This window comes from Cuculus canorus, chromosome 1 (assembly GCF_017976375.1).
Source record: "Cuculus canorus isolate bCucCan1 chromosome 1, bCucCan1.pri, whole genome shotgun sequence".
Lineage (NCBI taxonomy): Eukaryota > Metazoa > Chordata > Aves > Cuculiformes > Cuculidae > Cuculus > Cuculus canorus.
In genome coordinates this window covers 90140861-90165830 of record NC_071401.1, presented here as the reverse complement: position 1 = coordinate 90165830, position 24970 = coordinate 90140861, and the positions used below count along the sequence as shown (strand labels likewise).

At 39.8% G+C, this 24970-nt stretch overlaps 1 long non-coding RNA gene across 1 annotated transcript in view; it reads left to right on the top strand.

The window, feature by feature from the left end:
• Positions 1-10976: 10976 nt before the first annotated feature.
• The window catches only part of LOC128853875 (uncharacterized), an 82906-nt gene continuing 68912 nt past the window's right edge, over positions 10977-24970 (top strand). The window contains exons 1-2 of the long non-coding RNA XR_008452686.1: positions 10977-11103; positions 21754-21875. This is a non-coding gene — a long non-coding RNA (uncharacterized LOC128853875). The remainder of the gene's footprint in view (positions 11104-21753; positions 21876-24970) is intronic.

Below are 24970 nucleotides of genomic sequence, written 5' to 3'. Positions count from 1 at the left end.
GGACTGTCACAAATGTTGCATTTCCTAGTAAATAAAAATATTCCCCCAAACCCAGAAGCATAAGAAAGGAGAACCAAATCCGTGTGGAAATCTAAAGACATCAGCTTCAGGGCAAAGGGTCCTTACTATCTGATGGGAAGTGGACACAAGTGCTTGAGGAACTGGAAATAAATGAGGTGTAGGTGTCAGGAATAAAACTGGAATATCAACTTTTAATGGTATTTGATGACTTCTACAACACTCTTATGACAAGTACCTTTAAAGACCTGGGCAGAGCATCTGTCTTCTCTCTTTGAAAGAAACTGACTGAATGCTATGAACCCTCCTAAGAAAAAGGCATTCTGCCAGAAGGGTGCAAATGGTCAGGGAGGTAGAGAATATCTACTATCTCACTTAGATATAGGAAAATTGGAGGGCATTTAGGAAGACCCATTTAGAGTCCTGGTCTGGGATGGCCTGGAATGAAGAAATGGTCTTAGGGATAGATAAGCGATGTTGGTCCTTTTTCGGTTGAGCAGCCCTGCTTCTTCTGTTTGCATTGGAAGTAAAGTCAGGCTAGCGGACTCCATAGGTTCATACCCCCAGAGAACGAAACAGAATAGAGCCTGTTTAGATTTTGTAACTGCCCCCTGACAGTAGGCCATGAGGGACTATGATATGAGATGCTGCCTAAGGCAGCTTCAGGTTACCTGAGCTAATAAAGTCTTACTTACTGAAACCACTAACATTATTATTGCGAACCATCTGGTTCAGGCTTTCTGAATAGACTGCTGAGAAATGGAGACTTAGCCCTGAGAAATGCTTCCACATTCCAGGGCCTCCTGGGGAAAAGATCAAGAGAAGTCAGCAGTGGTTGATTCCTCTGCTGAAGTTGCTGCTCTTTGAAACTATGGGGGAATACATGTGCCTAGTGACTCTGAGAATGTTAACACTGATTAAAGCATGAATCATGAACACTGGTCAAAAATTGAGAATAAGAGAGAAAATACTTCAGGTGGTCGTGAATTCTGTGACAAACCAGCAACCTGCACTCACAAAAAGTTAGTTTTTAAAAAAGACAGCTGTACCACAGTCGCTGTGACCTTAAGGGTAACGAAGCCTTATCTGGAATGTCAGGAAGAATTCAAATTCCTGTTAGTGCCCAGTAAGTGCATACTGGCATTGAAATAACTAAATGTATTTGGGGAATGTTGGCAGGCTGAATGTTGGAGTTCCCAGCTGACCAGAAGCAGCAGGGACCTCCGGGTTCAAAAAATCTCTCCACTGTCATTGGCACTGTGTTTAAAAGACACTTTGTACATGAGCTACACAGAGGACCAACATGAAATCATCCTGAAGATGAAATATGAAGCAATTACCTTCTTTGGTCCTGGCCAGCCAGCAAGTGATAGCTAAATGATGCAACACTGATAGAATGGTTAAAGACAAGATTCAGCAACCTGCATCAAACTTGGCAGATGTTTGCAAAAAGAAAGTGTTCAGAAAAGATACTCGGAAAGGAGTCTACATGGTCACAGCATTTCAGCGAAGACTCACCTTACTTTCTATTTTGGTTTGAGCTAAAGCAGAATCAATTTTCTAACTTTTCAGCATCTTCTAAGTAACTTTATTTTCTGAAAGGTAACGACATGTTTTTCCAAAAGTGTCTGTCTCTGGAAGTGATAGTACTTACTATGTATATTTATCACCAAAGTAATAAGGCACTGGTATGCATAAAGGCCATTGTATATACTTATTCCTATAGAAACTATGGCCATCCTTGAGTCTGTGGAATGCCAAAGCCAAAAGGGTGAAAATGGGTTGCACCTGCAGGGAGGAGCGAACCGTACAGGTGACCCAAAACTGACCAACGAACGGTTCCATGGTATATACGTCATACTCACTATAAAGCTGAGGGATCACAAGCCATCTTTCAATGGCTGGTGTCCAACGAGAACCTCATCCATCCTTCCATCCTTGATCCCAATCCATACATTCCTGAATTCAGTTCCTGAATCCAGCTCCCATCTGCTGCTGACAACAGCCTGGGACACTTCCCCATTCCTGCCCTGCAGTGTCAGCGGTAACATACTGTCATCAGCAGTTCCGTTTTGGATATTTATAAATATTTTATTATCTTTTTATCAATATTGTTGGTTTCCTTTTTATTATTATTATTGTTTAATTAAAACTGGTTTAGTTTTAGTTTCCAACCCACAAGTCTCTTTCCCTTCTCCCTAGGGAGGTGGGAATAACAAATGCCCTGCATTTAGGTTCCAATGAAACTGGGAGAGGACTAAACCACAGTTTTTTTCAGAATGGAGTGATCTCATAATATTGGCTTGTGAGCTGGTTTTACAAAGCATAGTACCTCTATTGCAAATCTCCAATACAACACTGAGCAAGGTCCTTTTCTCATCCAGGTGTGTCCTACCACCACCATATTCTGTCCATCTTCCCTGCATAGCTTCCAAGATCTTTGGGACAGGATCGTCTGTTGCTACAAGGCCAGTGATGCCCTCGCCAAGACTGTTTTACAGGCATCAGCCTCCTACAAATAACAGTGCACAGAATAGCACAATGCAATAACAAATCTGCACTCTGCATTAAGAGCTTATGCTAAGCTCTGTAATTAAGACATATGGGGCCTTATCCACAGCTTAGAGAAGTCAGTGGAAACACTGTCTTGTAGACTGGATGACAAGATGGTGATGAAGCAGATTTTATTTTAAGGAACCATTTTTTCTATTTGGGCATATTGTGAGACTTTCAGCAAGAGCTGTGCTACTAAAAGGCATGAAAATGAAGAACTGGGGAAATTAATAAAGTAAAAAAGAATATATCAGTGTTATAAATGCGCTTAAACTGAGATGTGGAAAGAAACTACAAACAGTACAAATGAGATTATGTTAGCGGGTCATGTTTTTGTTTGATGTTTTGTTTGGCTGGTCTTTTTTTAGGGATGCACCCAAAATCCACATAAAGACTTTCCTCCTCTTTGCAATGGGACATAAATTATCTTATGGATTAAAGGATACTGATAGACTCAAGGAAAAAAGAATCTGACTCCAGGTGATATAATTTCAAGTGAATTATAAGAAATAATTATAATATTAGAATAGGATGGAAGGTATGTTTTTATCAACAGTAGAGAAAAATGCCAGTATGCGCATGGAGTGAGTAGCTGCCTGGACCACTACATGCAGATATTTAGTAGATTTGTTTATGTGACATTTTGCCTGTTAACAGGAGAATAATGATTACTCTGGCTTTGCAAATCAGTGCCCTTAAGTGCTCTGGCCAGAAATTCATAACACAGCAATACAGAAATGAAGTCTTCAAGGAGTGAGTCTGGCCCTAAATGTTCTCTGGGCAGAGGGAAGCATTTTTCTTGCTCTCAAAATGACATTCAGGCACCCAGTTTCCTGTCTTGCAAAGTATATGGTAGGGGCTCTGAAAATAAAACATACAGTAAGCGTGGTCTGTTGTAACCCAGACAATTATAGGCATCAAAACAATAAATTTTTAAACAGTTAGGTAATATATAATAAATAAAAGATGAACGGGAAAGCACTCACAGCTACTCCCCTAATGCATCTGGAAAGTAATTAACTTTTTTTCCTCCGTTAAGAATGTAATGTATTATACCCTGGCAAAGGAGGAGCCTGGCTGTGCATTCCTGATGAGGATTTATCTGAGGTCAGACTCTGAGGGAACAGACCTGCCATCCATCCTGCCAGATCGCAGCACCCCTCCAGGACTGCACCCCATCCGGCTCTTCCCCACTCAGCAGCAAGGTGCCATGGTAGGCAGGGGGGTGCAGGGCTCAGGGTGGCCCAGGATGGGTGGCTCTGCCCCATGGAGGTACATGCCAAGCCCCTGCTGCACAAAGGAAGCTCGGGGCAATGCTCACAATCCCCTGCCAAGGACTAGCAGGAAAATAATAATGGCAGGAAGGGAATTACAGACACATTTAGAAGTTGACGTGCCTCTCCTGGGGCTCTTGGCATGTAGTGAAACCTAAATCTCCTTATAGCAGGGGCTGGCACAGCTGCCTAGTCACTAGAGCACAGGACTGGCATTCATCTGAGAGCTCCTCTTGGCTCTGCCATCTTCCTACAGCTATACCACTTCCAAATATTATCAGGCTGCAGCCACGCTGGTAGCTCCAGGGAGCGGGGAGTGTTGGAGGATCTCTGTGGCAGGGGCAGCAGGACAGACCCCCCCGCACCCCCCTACCAGGAGCAGCCGGGGTCACTTAGGAAGCCCCGGCACTGGGCATCTGGTCTCTCCCTGAGTCAGGGCCAGGCCAAGGCTGGGCTGGCACATGGACTCATGCGCGGGCCTGGCTCAGCAGGACAGTGGCCAGGCAGGACAGGGCTGTGGGCAGTTAGAAACTGGCCCTGCTTCACCATGGCTGAAGGAGCTGGCATGGGATCCTGGGCTGTGGGCAGGTGAGGGAAGCCCTAAAGAGCTGACATGGAGCAGTCAGGACTGCCATGAAGTTCATTCAGTTTATTTGAGCCTCTGGCTGCCGTAGATGTTGGTCCCAATTTAATTGAGGTCTTCTGTGACCCAGTCTTCTGCAGTTGCAGACTGCTGGGTCACTGTGTGTTTTCTCCCATGGGAGCAAGAAGAGCTCCTCAAGTATGTATTGTCAAAGCCCAGTTCAATGGAAACTTCTGAGGCTGGTTTAAAAAGGAGGGAGTTTGCCAATGTAGGTCATGCATTGACTTTGGCATCTACAACAGATAGCAGAAAATTGCTGTGCTCTGAGGTGTATTGCAAAATCAATGACTGCTAGAATGTTTTGGAGAACGGAGATGTTGCTGGGGGGCAACTTTTAGGACAGTAAGAAACCTAAATTAATTTATTTTTTCTTAGACGATCTCATTGACTGCTTTTGTTTTAGAACTGATGATGCTTGTAATCCATTGTCAGAGATACAGGTGGTGAAGGTGAGTGATTGGAATTAATGTGGATTAAAAAAAATCACACTAAATAAAAATTAAAGCAAGGACTGGACAAAACTAAAGGCAGCGTACTTCAGCAGACAGTCTTTTAAAGGTGGATACTAGGGATAAGATGATTTGATGGGTTGTATTCCATATCTGATTTTTATGGTGTAGATATGGGCCATTGCTCCATATTTCCTCACTTCCTGGTCTAAACCAGATACCATCACACATCATCTCATTTATACTTAAAGAATCCAAGTCACAACCACACACTTTTGGAGCTGATTAATTCCTGGTAACATCTGGTGGAGTCAGGCTATTATTAGAAATGAACTTTTGACATGATTTGCAGACGCAATCATACACAGAGATTAACTTCAATAAGCACAGTCCTGGACTGCATCCTGAGCAAGACACCGTGACCCAGATTCCTAGCTGCAGCTGAGCATCAGCAGAGAGCCAAGCCCCAAAAGATGAAAGCCTGACCTCAGCTCTCTGTGTGACAGCCCAGTCCTTTAGCAGAAATTAGAGAAACCTGTGCCTGCTGCCATCAGAGACAGAGGTCTCTAGAGGACACGAATGCCCTAGCCATGACTCTTTCATTCAGTAGTGCTACGAAAGTAGTCAGCAGGACAGAAAGTGCTAAATCAGCTTTGAGTTCCTGCAATATATCCCCTTTGCAGTCTATGCTCACTCTACAGTCTCACCATATTTGTGACACATAGCTGAAGGTCTAAGCCTGTCTGTCTTTTAATAACACAGATGGACACAAGATGACTTCTTGCGTAGACAGGATCCTTGCAAAACACAATCTCAGAGCATTCCTACAGATGTGCACAAGGTACTCCCGTTCTTCTGTCTCTGATATCTTTTTCCTGATGTTTATTGTAATCCTAAAACAAATCCATATAAGATGACAGCCTGATCTTAAAATTGTGCTTATAGGAATCATCCTGAACGCTCCACATGCTGTGTATAACTTAGAGGCAACTGTCTAGTTCTTGCTCTGCATATCCAACCTACACATAAAAATGTCCTTAAAAAGAGCACTGGTAATATCACAACATTCACCCTAAAATGGTAAGAAATGCTTAGGTTCATTCTCCCACTCCAGTGCATATGTATACTAAGGTATAATCTGTACTCGTGTGGTAAGATATTATTTGGTCCATGGAGAATGGTCTAATTCAGTCCCACAAATTTGGGATTGTCCCTTGGCTCCTTCACTCATGTATATGGCTTTGTCTCAGACATCTTTGCTTTCATGTGAGTTCATCACAGTGAAGATATCTGACACTGAAAAGCCTAACCAATGCACTTCATGTAAGGGTAGCAGTTCCAATGCCTGATTTCTCAAATTACTCAGTACCCATTTACTCTGCTTACATTTAAAAATCGATCCCAAATCATGCCTAAGTGACTCAGAAGAAATCTGTGCCCATGGAGTCTCCAGTATGTTTCCCACAAATCCTGCCTGCTGCTTCCTCCCATTCTGCCTCTCAGCTCCTCAACTGTGTTGAGATGGTTGGTTTTCTTCCTTCTGAAGAGGCCAATTGCAGCACCTTAGGAAATAAAAAGCAGGTGAAGTTCTGTAGTGTCTTGCATTAGGCTGTTCTTTGGCCCTTTAATGGAATAACCCCTCTCCAAATAGGTTTTGTTTGACTCTTATATTTTCTTTAAAATTTTTTCCTGATTTACACTGTATGCACCAATTTGGTTGTAATTGAATATAAAATAATTAACGTATAGTAACTGTCTTCTCTTCCCTATTGTCACAGTATCCCCTGGCACTAGAAAAAAAAAAAAAAACCAGCAAGGAGGCTTGACATTCTAAGGACATTTTTATTTCCCAATGAAAAAAAGGTATTTAGGCTATAATTAAATTTTAAAGTGCCTACAGTGGACTCCAGATGCCACATTCAGTTTTTGTGTACATAGGTCCATTCCAATTGACTAAGATCTGCATTTGAATCACAAATTAATTGATTTATAGCTTTGGTCTGAACCTCCAGTGCCTTTTATTTTCGTTATTAGAGAACAGCTTATTTTCAGCAAGTTTCTTTGCTACTGCTCTTGCAGATACCTTCTCATTTGAAGCCCCTTACAGAATTAATGTTATCATCATTTTCTGGAAAAATGTCATTCATTATCTCAGTCTTTGAAACTCTTGAAACATTCAAATCCATTTTAGTTCTTAGGCAAGCTGATGTCAAGAAAATTGTTTCCATAGTTCCAAAAATATTTCCATAACTGTATATTTTCCAATTAATTCCATAGAGGATTAGGAGGAATTAAAAAACTTAGGATTTTTAGGACTAGGAGCAGTTCTTTCCTTGTTGCACCAGATGATTTCCTCCTGAGATTTCAACCAAAATTCAGTACTGATGCACAAGGTTGTGGTATATTCTGTTTGATCTGTTTATAACCATATGTATTTCTCAAAGGCCAGGCTCCTTTTCAAATACCCTCAGACTCTCCTGGAGGTACTTAACACAATCTGCAATCTATAAAGAATGAAAGTGGATCTTGAAAAACAGTAAAATATAGCAACAAGGAAGAGGTTTCCCCCAGCAGCATGTCAATGGTTCAAGGAAAGAAAAGGTTCTGAACTCTAATTCCAATTCCGATGGCCATTCCATAAGTAATCTTGATCATCTCACCTCCTGTTTCTCTGTATCACAACTAAGACCATAAGGCAGGTTATATTAGGCCAAACCAGAAGTCCATCTATCCATGAATCCTGCGTCTGACGTCAAACGGTAGTAGTAACTTGAGAACAAAACATTGGAACAGAGCAAATATGAAACAGGGACATTCTATGCCTGAAGTGAATTGGCATCTTGTTGTTTAGTAACCATGGATGGAGTTTTCATTTGTGAACTTGTCTAATTGCTTTGTTAACGAATTTATACTCTTGGCTTCTGCAACACCCTGTGGCAATAAGCTCTGTTGTTTAATTATGCACTGTGTGGAGAACTGCCTGTTATTTCTTTTAAAACCTTGGTTTGACAGTTTCATTTGAAAGCCATTACTTGCATGGTATAAAAAATAATTTTGCTCTTTTCAGCATCACCTATGGTTTCAAAAATCATTCGTAGCTCATTCTTTTTCTTCATTGAAGATAACTGTTCCATTTAGTTTCCATTTTGGTTCTAGAGAAGATTGGAACTGTAAAATTTAGGTGCATCACTGCTTTATGTGCTGACTTAAAGACATGTTTTCCTTTCCTTTTGTGTTTGGTTTAGGTTTTTTTCTCTTTGTTCTTGCTGGCTTTTCTCTCTTTGCTAACTTCTAGCTCTCTGTCTGACTGCCCCTGAACAGTGAGTTATTTTCACAGAGCAACCTACACCAATCTGAACATCTAATTCCTTGCATGGTAGTATCTGATGTGGGACTTGCCACTCTCTATGTATAGGCAGGATTGTTTTTCTACACGTATATCAGGTTTTCAGCTGATAGAAAGATAATTTCACCTACTGCTTTATTGCCCATCACTCAGTGTCAAGCCATTCTCCTGCAAGTCTTCACAGACAATTTTAGATTTTATTAGTCCTCAGCAAAGTTTTCACATTTCTTCTTTGCTCTCCTTTCCAGATCATTCATTAATACATCGGAGAGGAAATGTTCCAGCTTGGTGGTAGCCCCTTACAGCATTTTCTGCACTGTGGTAACTGGGAATTCATACTCAGATTTATTTTCTGTCGTTTAATCACATATTATTGCATGAGAATATCTTCACTCTTCTAATTTGCTGTTTAATTTCTTAATGCATTTTTGAGGTGGGAATTTTCAAATGTGTTTTATCAGTGAGTTCATCACATATTCATTGACTTTCATTGATTTTAATGCTTGGCTGCATCACAATGAGCTTATAATAACCCCTAGAACATAAGAAACCTAAAATTTGCCAGTGTTCATGCAGATGTTCTGTAGATCCAGAAGTGTTGAATTATATGGAATGTGGTACCTCTGAGATGTGTTAGCCTTATTTTGTGCTGCTTGAAAGTGAGTGTCTTTAAGAATGTGTATGCCATTCAGGTTATTTCTTATGCCAAAATCTTTTCATTTAAATCTTGGCTGATTTCAACCAAATTTGACAGAGGTAATAAGGTTTGTAATAAACCTGATCTTCTAGAACTGTGAAGAAAGGAATGCTGGTGAAGGGTCAAGATCTCATAGTGCTGCCATGGAAATATTAGTTTAACACGAGTCCATGTTAGAGAAACTTGTTACACGTCAGAGACTGAGAGAAACAGAGGAAGACAGCTAGAAGGAGCAGATGGTATGGGAAAAATCTGTAGCTGTTCTGCAGCTGTAGTGAAAATCTTCAGTCAGATCTTATGACAAATTAGACACCAGAGAATCCAACCATCAGTCACGAAAGGCTTTGAAACAAGGCTTTGGTTACTCATAGGCCATCTTATTTGATGGTGATAATTGTTCAAAGTCCTTGGTGTAAACAACTCAGCTCTGACATTCTGCCAGCAGAGACAGCTGGCAGTTTATACATACTCCTGATTTAACAATTTAGAAGACATTTATCAATTAAAAAAAAAAACAAAAAAGGTGGAAGTGGGAGAACTGCTGGGGAAAATGTATCTGTTTTTTTTTAAATTTTGCTTTGTGAATGCAACTGATCTATGAAAATAAAACTCCCTGCAAAGCTAAGTAAGTATTATGGGACTATGGATAATAAGAATAAGAGAATCAAGAGAGAGAATCAGCACATGGTCAGATCAACAGCTGTTTTGTTTGAGGAAAGCTGAACCATCTAGGCTGAACTAGTCCAATAAATTACTGATGTAATTGCGATGATGCTAGTAAGCAAACTTAGTGTAACTAAAACCTTACAGTGTCTTCACTCTGCTGTATTCCCTTGTCTGGCATTCCTATTGACTTCATTCTTGCTGTTTTCATATGAAACAACAGTGCACCACTGGTTTTCCCTTTCATTCTAAAAGAAATCACTATAAACCCATAAACTGATGTTATATTGCAAATTCCATATTTATGTGCATAAATAATTAGCTTGCTTTAATAAACATATAGGCAAAACTAATACTTCTTAATGAAATTTTATTTCAGTTAAATATGCTAATTCTGTGACACTGAAATGCTTACTCATGAGGAATATCTCAATTTCAATAAAATGTCCAAATATTCTATTTTAATATTTTAAAACAAAATATTTTAATATTCATGTTAAAAACAGCTTCTGATTTGAAAGAAAACCATATTTTCATTGGAGCTTTTTAACAGGTTTTAACTTCGAAACTGCTGATTTCATTTTCAGCCTAGCAAAAAAAAACCCTATATATACATATTTGCTAAAAATATTGTCAGCTGGAGATGGTAAGTTTTACACTTGCCAAAGTATTGAAAAAAAAAGTAATTTGCATATATCTAGAATTCAGAGCTCTGGAAAATCATATCATGTTTAAGCTTTTTTTTAATTTAGAAATTTTGCTTCAGACCTCTCTGGCTAAAATAAGAATATGTAGAGTCACTGAAATGCTCAGAATTCCACACACACCTGCACAAAACAGAAGGATCTTCCTAAGAGAAGAATTTTTAACTTGTAACTAGGACTTGTAACTTGTAAATGGACACAGTACACAGTAGTCATGTTCTCTCTATCAGTGAGCAGCCTATTAACATAGTGGTATAAATAAATGAATGTTCTTCTAAGTGCAGAAATACAATACGGTATTCTTGTATGTATGTTGTATTCTGTGTTCTTAACTTCCCAAAACATTTTCTGTGACGTGGGTCTGACTAAAACTCCAACCCTGTCCAGGCAGCATAAAAGATCCCAGCTCGCAAAAAAATATTATTTCAAGGAACTGATCTTTATTAATCAGGCAGATTTTCCATCACAGCTGGCCAGATTTGCCAACATGTGACACGATATGCTACAGACACAAGCGCTAAGCTACCTGTCATTCATATTTTAAGCTTCCTGCACTGGCACATGGTGACAAAAGCCTGTTCTGCCTCTTGCTCTTATTGTGCCTCTTCCCCTTCTGCTTCCTGAGTGAGGAATTTTTTACTCTGTCATTTTCTTGTTCTTTTTCCTCTGAGGCTTTGGCTCTTGACTTCTCTTGGTCTGTTGCTTTTGCTGCTGAGAAATCATTGCTGGTTCTCAACAACTCTAGAGAAAGCTCAGGTAAGCTGTCATCTCTTCCTGTCATTTGCTGTCCCAGCAGCCAATGACTTAGACATAGGCATCTGGACTTCCATAATATGACTGTGTTCTCTTCACTAAAGTAGGGATACAGCTCTTCAGTGTACCCTCAGTGCTTTCTGCCTTTTCAAGGGTCTTTGGATGATCATACATGGGATTTTGAAAAGGGTCGCATGAATAATGTGTTTTTGGTATAATTCACAAACTGAGATACTCTGGGTGGGCAATAAGAAAGAAAATTTTGGATTAGTGTGAAAATGCTTTATTAGATACAAAAGGAAATGCTGTGTTGTGATTAGAGTTTAAAGCCCCTTCAAATAATCAGGGCAATTTTTAAACAACAACAGCAGCAAAGTAATTTTGAAATGAAATATAAAAATCCTGTGTTTGAAAAGGCCAGATAGAACATATTTATATCCTCAAGAGAATCCCCCTCTTTTTTCGTACTGAAACCATCCATTGTATTTATCTGAGGGTTTACAGACAGCTTGGCCACCCCAAAACCAGCTTCCATTTTTTATTAGTTTACCTTTCACCCACTTAAAAGCAAATATCCTACAGTGAGTCAACACTGGTATGTTTAAACCACTAAGGCACTTTAAAAATCCTACTCTTCACCGGCAAAATTCATGAGACTTCAGCCACTTTGCATGGAGAGTGTGGCACATGGCCGCAAGGACACTAGTATTTGCAATCAGCAAAGGGAACTCTGCTGCTGACATCGATTGTATCTGGGCAGTTGCAACTATGGTTTTTAGTGTTGTCAGTACATAAAACGTAGTTATGACCTCTTGTGTTCTTCTATTTAGTTTTTCATTCCCTAGGTCTTGGTGTTCTTAAAATTTCCACCCATTATTTTGTTCAGAATAGGTTGATTGAGGAATTTAGCGGTAGAACAAGACCAGCAGAGCCCCTCCTGTTTTCTGTCTTTTGCCTGCTGCATATACTAAATATCTTCATGCTGCTCCAGATGCTCTGTCCTCCTGTACTGTATTTCTCTATGATTTGAAAGTTAAATGAAAGGAGTTTCAAACCTTACTCTGCATCTAAAAATGCCAGCAGTAAAAGCTGGATTCAAGGAATTTAATCAATTGCCACGTACCTAACTGAACTGGGAAAAGATAGGCTTTGGGTGGTGGTCGTTTATGGATCGCTTGCAACAAAGAGTTCTAAAGAGCCTTCCTGCCAATACGCTGGATGCTAATAAAGCATCATCAGGCATTGTGCTGACTCTGAAGAGAAAAGACTAAACACTCTCTCCTGTAACATCTTAAATATACATTTAGCAGCTGCATGCACAAACTCTGACTAAACTCTTCCAATTTACAGCATACTTTTCTATCTCACACTTTCACAGACTGGTAAGATTCAGCCTTGACTCCCTGCCAGGCACAATATGAAGAATTCTATAATTATCAAACTAGTGACGGCATTTAAAAGCAAATACATTATCATGCACAGAAATAATCTCATGTCACCTACAGTGAGTTCCACAACAAGGACTGTCAGTTTGTTTGACTGTAACTCTGGCTTTATTACATTTAAACCTCTTCCATCAACAGACTCTCACGGCCAAAAAAAATATTCTCTTATTCATAAAATGGCATGTGGCTGCCAACGTACCTAAAGGTCATATAATGTCAGAGTCATTATTTTCAAATCACTTACATTCGTGAGCCCTACTTTGCAAAGCTAGCTATCCAAACAGTAATAAACACAAAATACATGTGGTGCTGCATGAAAATTTGTGCCCTACCGTTTAAGAAGCATGAAATAGAAGCAGTGAGATTCTTTCTCACTCGTCCTTCTCTCATAAGTGTGCAAACATTCTATTCAGCAGACTGTTATAATAAATGTAATTAATAGCCTGAACCCCTCTTTACCAGTATCTTTATCTCCATGACCCACTTGGTAATCCAAACAATGCTCTTATAAACCAGATTACCCATTGCAGAGTTGCCAGCTCTGTCAGACCCCGATCTTTTACACTGTCATGGATCAGAAAGATTAAAAGCAACTTTAAAAAGCACACTATGATACTAAGTGCAGTAACTTTAGCCTGTGTGCTACAGCTCAGATTTGGAAACTAAGCAAAGATTAATGTTTCAAATGATATCTGGATTAATGTTTTGAATGATATCTGAATTAATGTTCTGTCAAACAGCTGTGGAGACAGGGGTTGCTGTTTTCCATTTGTTTCATTTGGTTTAGTTTCCATAATCCAGATAGTTTTCAGTCACTGTTAGCAGCACCAGGAAAGCTATGCTGCATCTGCTGTCCTGAGCACTGTTAAAACTAATATTTCCAGCCACACTCAAGGTGGGAGCCACAGGTCACTGATTCAACAGGTTAACATGACTGACATAGATCACAATAACTCTAAGACTGATTGCATTTATTCGCTGACCTAGATCTTCTGTAGATTAAAACATACTCCTACCTTCACCTTCTTTACCCTCCCATTTCCTCTGCCATAAAAAACATAAATTGGTTAACAGATGAAGGCAAGTGGAAAGTTTCACATTTCACCTCTCTGTTTTCTTTTTCTCAGTGACAAAAGCGGTGAAGGAGAAAAGGGTCTGAGATTAAAGACATAACTGTCTTGTGTTACCTTAGCCAGCTGTACCATATATTACTCCTCCCTTGTGTTGGTACCTGGCACTAGTCTTAATATAACCTGTATGAAATCAGCCCAGGGATTAAAAAAGAAGGCAGACTCTAAATTTATGTATCCAGAGACGACCAGGTTTATCAGGACTGAGCTGCATGCAATGTTCTGTATGAGCTTCAGCCAACAAAAAGCAATTTCTCCTTATATTACTGTGAATTATTTACTACAACATCTTGAACTGACATCCAGATCCCCCACCCACCCACCCCCCTCCCATCCCCGTTCAGAGTTTTATTGCAATGAAAAGAAGTAAATGAATAGCAGGAGAGGAGAAATAAATCCCATTGAAATGCACTGGCTGATAAAATAATTGTCTTTGAAACAGTGCCTTATGCAAGAATAATTTTACCATTTGTTATAGTGCTGTATGGATGTACTTAGGACCATCTCTGACTATGGGAGAGATGTAGGAATCAAAGCTCCAGCTAGAGCACCCATGGAGCTGTGGCACTTTGTTTATAGGTTGAAAGAGAAGATACACCCAAATGGCCAGCTCTGAAGATGGGGTTTTGAATCCTTCCTATAAACTGTGGAGGGGTTTAGAGCTAAGATATTGGGCACATGCAGATAGATATCAGGGACACACTTTCTACAGCTGTTTTGCTTGCTCACACATGCTAAGGTCTAGGCACCCACAAAGTAAGCAGTGGCTGAAGGCATCAGTGACTCACCACCGATTTCCCCCATCTACGGTCAGACTGTTCCAAAGAACATTCAATGTGGCAGCAAAGTGTGATGGGGCAACGTCTACATCAGCAGTACACCTTCTCCTTCTCCTTCTCCCTGCAACAGTAAAAGCAAACACCTGATCCTCTGTGACTTTCCTTGGAAGTCTGCTCCTTTTCCACAGAGAGAGGAAATGGCTAGAATGATTGATGTAGATGGCGAAGTGTTGGGGCAGGATAGATGTTAGTTGGGGAGGGAACTGGGAAACTATGTTTCTCTCTGTGCATAAAGGGAAAGATCCAGCCTTCTGCCAGGATATATTTGTTCCTGCAGCATGAGAAGAGATTGAGGCTCTGCTGTGTTGCTTTCTGTGTCGCTAAGCCGCACCTCTGCAGATCACTCCCACAGCACTTGTGTGGTGGGGCTGGAGCAGTGGGACAAAGAGCAGTCCCATATCCTGCCAGGATGGGACATGGAGCAGTCGTGCCCCAAAGAACCTGCTTTAGTGTCTGGGCTGCCCCTGGACACCAGTCTCAGAACTTTTTGAACAGCATTATCCACATGCATAGCCTGAAACTGGAACCATCTTGGTTATCTCTGGTCTCCAGTGCCAGGGCCACTTATGGATGCTGGAGCATTCACTGGATTTATCCTTAAGCATGGAGTAACAAACAAACCTATACTAGAAAGTCTGGATTCTATAGATGCAGGCATGCCCATTCTGCCTCCCTTGCTTTGACTGCCAAATGCCAAAGGAAAAAGCAAGCCTCTGTGTCAACTCACAAAGGCAATGAAAACTTTCAACCATTCATTAGCAACACTCCTGTGAACAGACATGTGCGTCTGCCTCTGGTACCTTACGTAAGCCAACTTGAAAATGCAATAAAAATGAAAGAGAACTGTCAAGCTGAAAATTACTGTGCAGTTCAAAAAATTATGCCTTGTTGGTGCTGTCTTGGTTAAAGGAACAGCCCTGGGGAGAGGCTCTGAACCAGCTTGTGCTCTCACTCTCTGAATTTCCATGTCTTTTTTGGTATATGTTATGCAGGCACTCTTTAGCCTGTTTAAATTGAGGTAGTATAGTGCATATTTTCTATTAACCTGAGACTGCAGACCCTGTTACTTCAGTAGGTCTGTCCTACCTAAAAGAAAACAATCTCTTTCCTTATAGAGGCAGACACCAGGTGCAAAAGGCACTCACAGTCACTTACCTGCTTGTTCTAGCATCTCCACTGGCATCCATCATTTTGTACTCATTTATTTTCCTAAGACAAAAAAAAAAAAAAAAAGAAAAAGAAAAAGATTTCTTGATACCATCACCTCATTCAATGTGAAGAACAGGAAGTCTCGGGGAAGAAACATGGTAATACCGGGTCTTAGATAGGTCAGGCAAACACATAAATCTGGACTGGCATTAGAAGGTGATCACTTTCCTTCCCCTCCCTTTCCTCCAAATTGTTCCTATTCACGAAAATCCAGAAGGAAAATTCATAAAACTGTCTTCACAGGCAATAAACCAAAGTTAATGATCTGATGTAAAGCCACTGGAGTAAGAATATTTTCATATGGTCAGAAGAATGAAGCAGAGTAGGCAGAAATATGGCCTTGTGAGTGCCACATGACTTTATATGTTAAGACAGAACCTGGATCCTTCTTCCAGCTTTTAAAGGGGACACTGCCTAAATTTAGAAGTTGTGGAAATAAAAGACATTTAATGAATCAACACAGGGGTACTCTGAAGTAGAACTACCACAATAAGCAAAACAAACAGCCTCACTATCCCACTGAAATTAAATGTACACAACAAAATTGACTTGGGGTTAGCAGAGCTGCACTAAAGGAGGTATGTAGTTACTTCCTCAGCTGCTTCACATGCAATGCAAGGAGTGCACATGCCTTTTTTGTTAGGGAACACTGAGAATCAGTTGCCTTCTGAAAGCAATGCTGCACACCGCTTCAGATATGTTACTTGTACATCAAAAAGAATTAACATCCTGCCTCCACTTACACAAAGAGAGGAATCTTGTTTGATGCCAAATGGCCATGTGCACTGATACAGAAATAATGTCTTGGCAGCCAGCAGAAGTGAAAGGGAGCCAAATTACATCATTCACTCTCCTTTCAGTGAGGATGGAAGACTCTATTTACTACTTTGGCAATAGCCAGCACCACAGCTGCCGCTGGTCACGTGTAAGGAGAGCAGAGGAAAGGCAACAAAAAAATGATTGAATCCTGAAAGTCTAGGGATCCTCTCTGTAAAATGCCTTGTGCCTGTTGCAACAGTGTGCTATTCTAGAATTAAGGAAGCGTCTGTTCTGGTCACTGCTGTCACCAATGTCTGCTGCATGACCTCGGCCTGTCATTTCACCTCTTTTCTTTCCTTCTGCTCTTGGTCCTGTTTATTTAGCTCACAAGCTTTTGAAGGCAGAGATTGACATACCGTGTAAACTCTGTGCTTAGCTCAGCACTCTGCCAGCCTCATCTGGGCCCTATAGGCACTCCTGTAGGAGAATAAAAACATTGCAGCTATATTCCTAGTAAGAAAGAGAATACGCTGAAAGGGCCAAAAGGGGGTAGATTTTCCAACAGAACGGATAGATATGTAACATAGGTATTGCAAGATGGGAAATTCTGTCACTCCAGAGCACCTTTAGCTCTGCAAATACCTGAAGGAGTGGAATTACAAGGATAAGAAGTCACCAGTATGGCTAGAGTGAGCAGCAGAAACAGTTAAGCAGTTTATATAGTTTTTAAGGTAAAACTATCAAGGAGAGGAACTGAGTTAATATAAGTGAGCAAGGATAAATGCCTCTATGAGTGATTGCCAGATTTGTTTTTGTAGGAAGAGCCATCCTGCATAAATACTACAAAACAGGTCATTAAAAAAAAAAGAGAACAAGCATTTCACTCTGTGAAATGTTTCACATTAACTTTTTTGTCCAGTTTCTATTAGCAGAAAGCTCAAGTCTACATTTTCTTGTATGCTTCAAGCAACTGATAATTATCAAACAGCGAGTGAACCCATCTTATTTAAAACATATGCTCAAGTCATACAACTTGATTCTTGTTCCTCAAGCAAACCCTTGCAGAGCAGCAATGTGGTAGATCACTAATTGTGATTAAAAAAAGACTAAAATTACCCAAAAATCTAACGCCCTTCTCTCAGGATGGAATGCTGTGTCAATTCATGAAACTTTTGTTACATATACTTCAATAAAACCTGGTAAAAACCTGAAGGATTTGGCGGCTCAGGGTATTTTTTCACTTTTAAAACTAGCCGTAATCAGCCTACAGAGAGAAGCTGAGGACACTCTTATCTGCCCTTTCTCTACAGAAGAGATCCACAACTTCATTAAGAGAATCAGTGTATTTTGTAACTAAATGAGATTCTCTCTAGCTGGCAGGCATATTCTACTCACCAAACAAAGAAACTACACACAAAAATGTTCCGAAGGGAAATGTCCTTTAAAAAAAGTCATTGTAACACGATCAGAGTCTGCCAGAAATTACGACTTTGAAGAAGAAAAAAAAAAGACTGACAGGAATAAGGAAGCAAGCTAGATGCATGTGACAAAAATCTGTTCTCTTGACCTTTTTATTTCTCAGTTAATGCCTGTGAGTTTCCGCTTGTTACAAAACAATTGTCATGTTGTTTTGTTTTCCTGTATTCAAAAGTCACACTGCTGCCCTCCAACTCCTGCACCATGGAGCTGTGTTTAGGAATATGGCAGCACCCTCAGGCTTGTTTGCAGTGGACTTTAAGAACCTCACCAGCACCTGGAGCCCTGGAGAATAAAGCCTTGAAGGCTTCCTCTCAAAGGCAACAGCTCATCTCCTGATGTGCTTGTCCTTAGCTGCAAGCCTGACTGGGCCCATTAGGCTTGAGATGAAGAACTGCCTGAAAGACAAATGTGAAAAATCACAGCACTAAACCACTGGGAAATTCAAACTCATAGGAGCCAACAAGGCTGCTGATCTGTAAGAAGATATTCAGGCACTGATCCACATGCTGCATTCCTGCTAGGACTGGGAGAGAAAAGGGATAATAAGATATCAGATCTTGCAGGTGATGGTAATAGAAGATGAAAAGGGGGAAAAGGAAAGGAACACCAGTAAGATGAGGATGCAGATGGTGGTCTGAGATCCAGAGTAGTACTGCCCGTCATGTTTTACTTCTCTCCTTTAAGATATCCAGAAACAAGATGAAAATGAGAGTCAGAGATAAAGCCCCAAATAAGACTTTTATGAAGGACTTCTTTTTTTCCCCTGGTAGATTATTAATTATTGTATTTCAATTACCAAATAGAAGAGCAGGAATTAGCTAGATGATGAACAATTTCAATAATACATAAATTTAAAGAAAGGCAAAATCTACCCAAGATATCAAGCATGAGTTAGGTGTCGAGTGTGAGCTAGGTGTTCTCATTCTTTACAGTCAGTTGAAAGAGAGGCAGTTGCACAAGGAATTTCTTCCCAACTTCATTAGACATGCGTTCACTCAAAAGAAACCTGTCTAGGTGAAATGTTATACTTCAATACATCTATAGTTAAAGGACATGAATCTCTTATGAAGTTACTGCTAGCCTGCAGAGTCACTGCTTGATCTGACCCTAAGACTTCATTACAGCTTGCAAACAACAACACATCTCAGCCTTGCTCCAAATTCTTCACAAACATTTGAATTCTGAAAAAAGGGTTTACAGCATTTATGGAAAGATTAGCTGACCTGAGCTCTGACTTCATGGTAGAAGAAAAAACAGCCCAGAATAAGAAACATTTCTCAGTAAATCACTTAGTGAAGTCTGTCTGTCTGTTACTTCAAAAAAAACTTTGTCATGCTGATAACCTCAGTAGCGTATTATTTGATAGGAAAGATCAACTGCCTTTAGACACAAACCAGTTAGGGATTTAAATCTAATTCTGAGACAACCGGTGGCTTCCTGTTTATTTTGGCTGGCTCTAGAGTGGTTCCATGAGTGTGTAATCAATATTAAACTCTACTCAGAAGTCAGCTGCTAGCTTGTGCAGTCTGTAGCATTCTGGTATTATGTGATGTTAGCCTAAATCTCCACTAGTAAATGGACTGAATCATCCTCAACAAGTGTTCTGGAATATAAACATACATGGAAAACATGAGTGGTCTAATCTACAAGTGATGAATAAACATACCATCCAAGCAAAAAAAATGCACCTACCTTATCAAGCTCAAAATCCTCTTTTCCACTTATAGACAGGTCCAGGACTTTTAGTTCAGGGACAAATTTATAAGTTTTGTGTAGACCCTAAATAACATCAAGCCTAATAAATACCATGTTCTTCACTCTCTCAATATGATTTATGGATGTGTACATAATTTTTTTTAAGACACATAGTCCTCATGCGAAGTGAAATTTTACCATGATGCTATGCCAGCAGGATACATTGTTCATTTCAGAAGATAGCTGAATATTTTCTATATGCTGAACATGCAGCAATACAGAAGGCAACTTCTGTTTACCAGCTCCTGTAATCAAGTCAGGAGATGAGTAAAAGGGGTTAAATGTGAAATTTTATTCTCTTTATTTCCACGATCATTTATATCAGAGCTTTAATATTTTTTTTCCAAAGCCATAGACTTTTTCTGCATGTAATTCACAGAAGACCACAAAGACAGCTTAAACCTTAAAGCATCTTTAAACAGTCAGGACAAGGGCTGTTCATTGTATTGACTCTATAAGATTACTGAGGTAAAGCAATGAAATTGTTAAAGGAATATATAGGCTGAATATAAAAAAATAATTAATTTAGGGACACTCCCTGGCCTTATTTTTCCTGCACCCAGTGAAACAAGAGGACCACGGCTGCTCAGTCTCTCATTCATCACGACCCTGAAAGTTCGCCAAGGGGTCAGAAGGGTCAACCCTGTAAACTGTTTCAGATCTCTACCTCAGATGTCTTCACAGAGCAGGATGGTCTGCCTCTATACATTGATGTTTTTCAAATAACAATCATCACCTCGTCTGCAGATGCTCTACCCAAATTAAAACCACACTGGAACCCATGGAGTCTAGAAAATTCATTAATGGATTTGAGTGAAATTGCTGTTTTATGGAATGTAATTTCACATATGGGTAGCTACACTATCTTTGGAGTTCATGGTTGAAACAATTTAAAGCACTTCTCACCCTAACACAAAAGATAAGCTCATTTTATAAGCTTCTCAACTTCCTTTAACCCACACTAAGCACAAATATATAATGTGAACAGTAGTTTGTAAGTTAGATCATCAATTGGAGCTGAAGAAATATTTATTGTTGTAAAAACACAGCCCTCTTCAAAGTGATATGTGATGGCCTTCCATTTCAGAAACATAATCTAAGGCATCAGCAAGCTTGAAGTTGATTTGCCAGATATCTTCTATTACTGTGTGCTAGTTTTAAAATACTTGAGAGAGACTCTTTTACTTTCTGGAGATGTTTCCCCTCTCCAATTGTTGTGGAGCGTGACTGGCAAGTAAGAAGTTATCTTCTCTCCAGAGAAAATAACACAAGTGTGCTACACTGCAAAACCCACAAAGATTCTATGAATAATTTGCAAACCTCAAGTTCAAGTAATATTTTAGCGCAATATTGAAAACAAAGCGGTTTATCTTGCTTTGGTTTATCAAAGGTCTTAAATTTCTCCCCTCAAATCAGCGTCCAGTATCCAGTACCTGGGTTTCAATCATTCATTCAAACCAGGTCTTCTGCAAAAAGTATTTCTTACCTGATTCACTTTATAACTTGTACACTACATTCAGAAAATCCTATCACAAGCCATAGTCAAGTTTAATATTATTGAAATTACACTGCTAATGCCCGTATCAATTATGTTTTGAGTTTTATGTTCAGTATAGATATTAATGCAGTCTGGCTTTTCCATTTTTACTTCTGCAAGTATAATTTATTGAGACATAAATACCAATATTAAAACTATCAAATATACACATCAATACTTGACAGCACTGTGCAATTTAAGAGTTACAGGCATCTAAATTCAGTTACAGACCTTTCTGAATACTCACATCTTAACTGCAGACTGCAGCTCAATGGGAATTCTGGGGTTTGGAAGCAGCAGGCTGTCAAATAATATGGTACTGACATCTTGAAAGAAGCTTTTCAGAAGGACTAGGGAATCAACAGCACATAATTGGGACATAAAAAAATGCATGGTTTCCTTTTTTTCACTGAAAACTCACTGTTCACATGCAGTGATGCTTTTTCCCATATCTCAGTCTGTTTGGATTAACTATGCTTTTGGTGTTTTAATAATTCCAGAGAGATAGAGGAAAATGGGCTGGAAGGAACCTCAGTAAGTCACCCACACTGTTAGTACTCCAAGGTCAACTGCATGGAAGCCTTCCTTAACGACCAGCTTGTGTCTAAGATCCTCCACTGATGTGAGTGCTACAATCTATAGGTAACATTTTCCTTTGATGCGCTCTTCAATGTGTTAGAAAATTCTAGTTTATTGCATGAAGCTAGGAGTAACTGGTAAGCAATGATGTGTGGTTTGGGAAAGAGATTGCATAAGTGACAAAGCCTGGCCAAACAAAAAACTTGTTTGATTCCAAATAGACATTTTTTGAAGCATAAAAAAAAAGAAATCCCTCAAGGTAAAAGCTCACAAAGCAAGGATGCCTGTTGCTCAGTTAAAATACAAATGACAGTGAAGGCGGGATTGTCTAAAGGCTCAGTCACTAATACAAGCTTTTAACCTCAGCCCACTGTGAACACAGACAATGTAAATTGGAAGGAACTGTCCTCTAGTGTCTTTCTCTCTCCTTTGGCTACAGAGGGGACATCAGTGCTTGGCCCAAATGCTTAACTTACATGAAACTGCATACGGTGAATTCCAGTTCCAGTGTATGCAAAAGAACAGAAGACACCTAGCATTTGTCATTGTAACAAGGAGTGCAAATCTAGATTTTTGAATATCAATGGATGCACAGTGTCGCCTTCAATTTTAGGCTCTAAATAGTAGTGTTCTATCATTTCTTGTTGAAGGCAGAAGTTTTGTGTTGTTTTGGTTCAGTGAGCCTCCTGACAGAGACAGATGCTTGTACTTACCAAGAGGGGCTACCCCTAGCAAAAAGAGATAAAGACCACACTTAACACTGTCAAACACTTATGAATCTTTTAGTTCTTTAAAGCATAAACCTCATCATGCTCTCTAACTATCTCAATGAGCTTTTGAGCTCATAGCTCTATTGATCTTGTATAAAGTTTTTTCCTTTTTCTATTTGGCATTCCGCTTTTAGTAGGACTTGTCAGTGTAGTCAAGTGTGTATCTAAATAACCTAAGAAATTTAATGTCACAATTAATGAGGAATCATGCCCTCTTGCATCTGGATGCATCTGCCCTTAAACACAGAGCTTAGTCTGTGACACGCGAAAACTTCTGTCTTTCTATTAGAAAATTGACACAACTCACCTTTTCGCTGAAAAGGCTAACTAAACATTATACTTACTGTATATTCTGTGAGTCTAATCAGGAAAAATATTGCTACAAAACAACATTAGTATTATTCATTTATTTAAACATCCTCTGACAGAGTGAGGATGAAATACTTTGCACCAAAAAAGAGATCACCCAGCATTACCTGTGATTTCAAAGTACTGGTACATAGTCAAGGATTTCCCACATTAGACAACTGGAGCTGAAAATGTGTTGAACAAACCACACTGACCCAAATCTGACAGCCTTGTGCCCCGGGGGAAATCCCGACTAACAATTTCAATGACAGTCTGTTGGCATTTTCCAGCTTTAGAAAGCCTGCAAGCAAAGAAGATATGGCCAAAGAAGACAGATACCTGAAGTATCCCTATCAAAAAAAGGCACTGTTAACAACATAGGTGAAGGAATGTATTTGTGAGTGTTGAATAGTTCCATAAATCCAGTTTTGGAAATATTTGTGGGAACAGTTGCATTTTTTCCCCTCTTATTTATAGTTAGTGTTCCCTAGATGAAGGGGAATACACAAACATTTTAGGATTCTCTTCTCTCTTTTAAGATTCTAAAATGCAGCTGGCATTAGTCTGCAGCAACACACTAATGTGGCTAACTTTGACCTCCTTTTAATGTATTTTAGATTTCAGTAGTACTCATCTAATTTTAGCCAATTTGGCCAAGTTAAAATGAATGTGGCACAGACCACAAAAGGAGCTATTCATTCACCAGCACGAGGCAGCTACTTTCAGGACAGATGTTTGTTGTGGAAAAGTTAATGATCAAATGAAGTTGTCAGCAAAAAATGCAGAGTTACAGTCCCTTGCTGTCTGGGAATTTATTCGTTTCAAAGCATTATCAGTGGTACATGAAAAGGTGAATTACTAAAGAAGCAAATAAAGATTGTCTTTAACTTATATTCTCTCTATAACAAACAGAATAATACTTCGGGTTTTGCCTGAGGTTGTGCACTCCTATTCTCGCCCACTCACACATCTTCGTTTCACCTGATGGCTGGAAAGGGAGATTGGGTTTTCCTTTGAAGTTGCTGGAAATGAGAATAACAACACCTTGCTGCTACTTAGCCCTGTTTCTGGCAGGCTCAAGCTACTTCACAGAAGCCATCAGCATCATAACCTCCCCTTTAGCAACGTGGAGTCCAGAGCCCAGCAAACACCAAGTTGTGACTAAGCACAGCCAGCAAGTTGGTGGGAGAAGCAGGAGGAACCCAAAGTTTCCAATGGTAGCGTTACTTCAAGGATGATGTGATGAAAGATACTGTTCATCCTCTCTCAGAAAGACTTCATTTCTTTTCCAACGTACTCCACATGGAAGACCTGAAAAGCTGACTTGCCCGTCAGCTCAGGGGTTTCCGTCAGATGTTTGGGCTTCATTTTCTCACACATAATGTGCCCCATTTGCTCTGCTTCTATCATTGCCCTCTAGACACTGTAGCTTTTTCCCTGTTTAGCATTCACCCTGCTTAGGTATCTATCAAGAGAAACCATGCTTCCTGTCATCCTCATTCTGGTAAATTATTCAAGCCAGGCTCTTCTAGTATCACTTCATGTATTATGCTTTCCATTTCCCTAAGCATCTTAACAGCCCTTGTCAATCACAAGCTCTACTTTAAAGCAATCCTTTTTTTTAACATGGGCAACAAATTTATATTACACCTGCCAGTAGGATATGCATACACCCCTCTCTCTGCAGGAAATAACTCACCTAATCCATCCTGGGTTTCCAGAGTCTTTGCCTTTTCCATCACATTGGTGGCGTGTGTCTTTATCTTGTCTTTTCTCTTCCTATGCCATCCTCGTAGAATGGTCTGTAATAGAAGGCATCTAATGATAGCAGGTGTTGTTATAACTCTGATGTCTATATATGATTTTGCACTTTGTATTCTGAAACTAGTGCAGTTTCTACTGCTCTGTCCTTAAATTCTATCTGTAAAATATTCTGAATGCCCTGTCTGCACCTAGGAAGTGTCATCAGCGTCAGATTAGCACACTCTCACTTTTTATATGAAACAAACTACATCTCTTC